Source organism: Mytilus edulis, chromosome 11, assembly GCF_963676685.1.
Source record: "Mytilus edulis chromosome 11, xbMytEdul2.2, whole genome shotgun sequence".
NCBI lineage: Eukaryota > Metazoa > Mollusca > Bivalvia > Mytilida > Mytilidae > Mytilus > Mytilus edulis.
The window spans coordinates 30,017,416-30,022,777 of record NC_092354.1 but is presented as its reverse complement, the minus strand read 5'-3'; the positions used below and the strand labels follow the sequence as shown (position 1 = coordinate 30,022,777).

Genomic DNA, 5,362 nt, shown 5'->3' with positions numbered 1-5,362 from the left:
TTCGGATGTTACCTTATTGATATTTTTTTTCATATTTTACTGTAAATTTATCAATTTTTTGATAATTTTTTTGATGTTACCTTAAATTGGTCATTTGATCAAGAAGAAAACTTGAACCAACCACAGCTTTATCAAAAAATATAAACATTTTTCATTTAATGTAACCACTTTTTGAATATTCATTCGGATGTTACCTTATTGATATTTTTTTCATATTTTACTGTTGTCAATTTTTTTATAATTTTTTTGATGTTACCCTAAATCGGTCATTTGATCAAGAAGAAAACATGAACCAACCACAGCTTTATAAAAAAATATCAACATTTTTCTTTCAATGTAACCACTTTTTGGATATTCATTCGGCTGTTACCTTATTGATTTTTTTTTAATGTAACCTTAAATCGGTCATTTAATCATGAAGAAAACTTGAACCAACCACAGCTTTATCAAAATATTTAAAGATTTTTTTATTCAATTTACAGTCCTTGGATGGTGTAAACTTCCCATAAACACCATACACCATTACACCTGACACCATACACTATTACACCATACACCTTGTACCATTACACCATACACGTTACACTTTTGCACCATGCACGTTACACTTTTGCACCATACACGTTACACTTTTGCACCATACACGTTACACATTACACCATACACCATTCTCCATTCTATCTACACGATCCGAAATTAACCGTAACGCAATTAAATTTCAAATATTAAGATTATTATTATTGTTTATGTTTACAATTCGAAAAATTTAAATAAAAAAGAACTTTGTTTTAAACCAATGAAATGTTGTACACCGTTCATTCACACCATTCCCGATCGCACAATACACAATCACACCATTCCTCATACACCATTACACCATTCCCCTTACACCATAGCACCATACACCTTACACCATTGCACCATATGCCATACACCATTACACCATACACGGTTTTTTGGGAAGTGTACACCATCCAAGAGCTGTAACCACTTTTTGGATAATCATTCGGATGTTATCTTATCGATATTTTTTTCATATTTTACTGTAAATTTATCAATTTTTTGATTTTTTTTTATGTAAGCTTAACTCGGCCATTTGATCAAGAAGGGAACTTAAACCAATCACAGCTTTATAAAAAAAACAACTCTTTTCAATCAATTTAACCACTTTTTGGATATTCATTCGGATGTTACCTTTTTGATGTTTTTTTCATATTTTACTGTAAATTTGTCAATTTTTTGGTAATTTTTTTTATGTTACCTTAAATCGGTCATTTGATCAAGAAGAAAACATGAACCAAGCACAGCTTTATAAAAAAATATCAACATTTTTCATTCAATGTAACCACTTTTTGGATATTCATTCGGCTGTTACCTTATTGATATTTTTTCATATTTTTCTGTAAATTTGTCAATTTTTTAGTAATTTTTTTGATGTTACCTTAAATCGGTCATTTGATCAAGAAGAAAACATGAACCAACCACAGCTTGATCAAAAAACAACATTTTTCATTCAATTTAACCACTTTTTGGATATTCCTTATTGATATTTTTTTCATATTTTACTGTACATTTATCAATTTTTTAGTAATTTTTTTGATGTTACCTTAAATCGGTCATTTGATCAAGAAGAAAACTTGAACCAACCACAGCTTTATCAAAACAAATGAACATTTTTCATTCAATTTAACCATTTTTTGGATATTCGTTCGGATGTTACCTTATTGATTTTTTTTTCATATTTTACTGTAAATTTGTCAATTTTTTGATAATTATTTTGATGTTACCTTAAATCGGTCATTTGATCAAGAAGAAAATTTGAACCAACCACAGCTTTATCAAAAAACAACATTTTTCATTAAATTTAACCACTTTTTGGATAATCATTCGGATGTTACCTTATTGATATTTTTTTCATATTTTACTGTAAATTTGTGAATTTTTTGATAATTTTTTTGATGTAACCTTAAATCGGCCATTTGATCTAGAAGAAAACTTGAACCAAACACAGCTTTATCAAAACATTTCAAGATTTTTTATTCAATTTAACCTCTTTTTTAATATTCATTTGGATGTTAACGTACTGACATTTTTTTCAATTTTTCTGTAAATTTGTCAATTTTTTTGATAATTTTTTTGATGTTACCTTAAATTGGTCATTTGATCAAGAAGAAAACTTGAACCAACCCCCGGAAGTGAACCAGCCAATTGAACTCGCAACACCCCCTGTAGAAAAAGGTACATTAAGATAAGATTTAACTTTTAAGTTGCTCTAGAATGAAGGAAAATGTGGTAAATGGTTCCATTTCAAAATACACATGTACATGTCTGCCTGGCATGGTTTATTTGACCTTGACTTCATTTTCATGGTTTATTGGTCAATATAAAAAAAATGTGGTATGATTGCCAATGAGACAACTATCCACAAGAGACCAAATGACACAGACATTAACAACTGTAGGTCACCATAGGCATACAGCCTTCAACAATAAGCAAAGCCCATACCGATCAGACAATGTAAAACAATTCAAACGAGAAAAATAATGTTTAGTTTTCTTGGTTAATGATAAGTTTATGTACAAGTTGAAATAAATCTTTATATTTACAATGACGACTATCAACATAATATCAATAATAATAAAAGAAGGCGAGACATTTCAGCGTGTTCATTCTTCTTTTATTTTTTTATTTTTTTTTGGTGGGGAGGGGTGCATTCATGTTGCAGTTATGACACATCTCCTTCCAATTGTTGATTTATGCAATCATGTTGATGTTAATACTTTATGAATATTATGTTTTCAGCATCATCTGTATCTGTAAAAGCAAAAAAAAGGAAACTGGAAACAAGTCAAAAACCTAAACCAAGTGGTCCTTCAAAGAAAAAAAAACAAAATACAAGAAAAGGCTGTGGTTGAGAAGAAACAACCAAAAACCAATGAACTGAAAATAAATGCTATGCTTGAGCATGCTAAGAAGATGCCATTTGCTTCGGTAATTATTATACAAATAATATATTTTCTATAATAAATTTTAAAAAATAAGAGATGTCATAGAATTTGGCATAGGACATTTCAGCGCATTGATCGGACAGTTGAGCAAAAAATATCTGAAGTTTTAGCACCAAAGTAGAACCCATTTTAGCGCATGATTTTTAATCCCATTTAAGCAAAAATTAAAAATGTCAATGCCCATTTTAGTGATTTTGTTTTAACCCATTATAAAATATAATGAATAAAAAATTTATAGACTCAAGACAGTATAAAATACAGCACAACATATCTAAAAGATTCCATCAAATGTTAAAAATTCATTCTAGTCTGGAAATTATATCAAAGAGAATGTAGTCGTAATTGGCTATATATGTTGAATTGCAACTGCATGTTTTTTCTCTTGTCTAGATTTTTGTGCAAATTCCTCTTTCTTTGTATTTTTTTATATATATATGTTGTTTTATGCAATTTGATAGAAGTATCAAGAAAAACACAAACAGCTCAGTGATAACTACAAAATTGCTCGTTATAATGTCATGGAATGACTCTGAACCATTAATTATTCACTTTAAATTACACTGAACTTTTGCCCAAAGTTTGGTGAGTATAATTCCACAAGGTAAGTTTTCGCTAAAATTGTCTATTGAAAATACAGGTGAATTGACTTATCTGGCGCTAAAATGGGCTCTCATGTTGGTGCTCAAATGTGACCCCCTTATCGTATAAAAATTTTCCTTAAAATGTCCTGTGCCCATATAATTGTTTTATTAGAATGGAATTAATTCATGGAAGCCATAGATTGTTTGAAATTTACAAATGGCCTGGGCCGTTAAAAGCGTCAATTTTATCCCTCGCCAACGCTCAGGATTAACTTTGAATATCACAGCCAATGCCATGTGTAAATTTCCAACAATCTATGGTTTCCATGAATTATTTCTTCAATACATTTATGCTAGGTCTTTTCAGTAATGGACAGTGATCTATTTTCAGCAAAATGCAGAGGTTGAGAAAGCTGGCAAGGGTGATAAAGCAAAGGTACAGTTTTATCAATTTTCTTAATCTGCTACATCTAGAATAACAAACCTTGAGTTTATTTATGATGTTTATAAAGAATACAAGTTAGCAGAACTTTTACTTTGTCCTCTCCAAATAACAAAGGTTGTTTTTTACCCCAAATATTTCATCAGTAAGCAGTTTTAGCAATTAAAGAGAATAACCATATGTACATTGTCTCAAGATATAAATGTCATTTGTACTTAGCTTGAAACAGTTATTTGACCTCCTTATTAGTATGCATATTCTATATATCTACAAATTTTTTTAAATCTTTTTTAAATTTCTTTTATATAAAGATGTAAAATTGATTTTGTTATCTTTGTTTAGGAATTTGAGCTAAGATGTGCTAAAAACGTAAATGACAATGCAAGAATGTTAAAAACACTTGGCTTTAAATCCATCAACACAAATGAGATCAAAAAGAGACAGGAACCTCAGAAGTAAGTGCTGGATAATTGTTTTTCTAAAACATCAATGTTGTGCAAACCTTTAAAATACTATTATTGCACATAAAAAAGGGGTTTATAACTTTCATCTTCATCTGTGTTTTGTGAAAATTAGCATTCTGTATAAGTTTCATAACAGTTGGTTGAGACAAACTTAAGATAGAGAAGTACAAAAAAAAATTTTGGACGTAGGAATTGACAAATAAGAGTAAAACTAAATTAAGGCCCCCTTTGTCAAGCAGCTGGTGCATTAAAATTCTCAAGGCAACTATCATTTAGAGGCTCATTTGAGTAAATTAGCTAGATAATAGTACCAAGAACAAATTGTCTTGTACTAAAAGTTAAAAATTCATGAAGTACAGGATAGATAGTGTGTGATGAATTAATATGCCACCTGATTTTTTTTACTTTTCTTTTTTGTTATTCAGATATGTAGTTGCGTAGAACCTATTTGCAATCAGTATAAAATTCCTAAAAAAATAATTAGAGATTGAAAAGCTTTTACCTTTTAAATATAGGTAAGATTTACTAAATATATATAATTACGTCTGAGTCAGTGACATATATATAGAATAATAGGTAGTTTCGTTTTTGATACTGACTGTATCATGTGGAATATCTAGACGAGCCTAGTATTCTGTTTATCGGTAATTATGAAGTCACACAATGTTATGAATTATAGGCTTGTGCAATGGATAGATGACAATAACATATTAGTCGACGAACAAAATGGTTTCCGTCAAAATCGAAGCACTGTAGACCAATTGTCTTCTCTTACAAACATAATTGAAGTCAGAAAGAAGCTTCGTAAATCTACTTTTTGTGCGTTTATTGATTTTAAAAAGGCATATGATACCATCAAGAGAAATA

The 5,362-nt window shown here is 29.6% G+C and overlaps 1 long non-coding RNA gene across 1 annotated transcript; it reads left to right on the top strand.

The window, feature by feature from the left end:
- The first annotated feature begins 2,186 nt into the window (after nt 1-2,186).
- On the top strand, nt 2,187-5,076 carry LOC139494802 (uncharacterized). The gene is made up of 4 exons (XR_011657158.1): nt 2,187-2,238; nt 2,803-2,991; nt 3,981-4,025; nt 4,374-5,076. It is a non-coding gene; the product is annotated as an uncharacterized lncRNA (long non-coding RNA).
- Nucleotides 5,077-5,362: the final 286 nt, after the last annotated feature.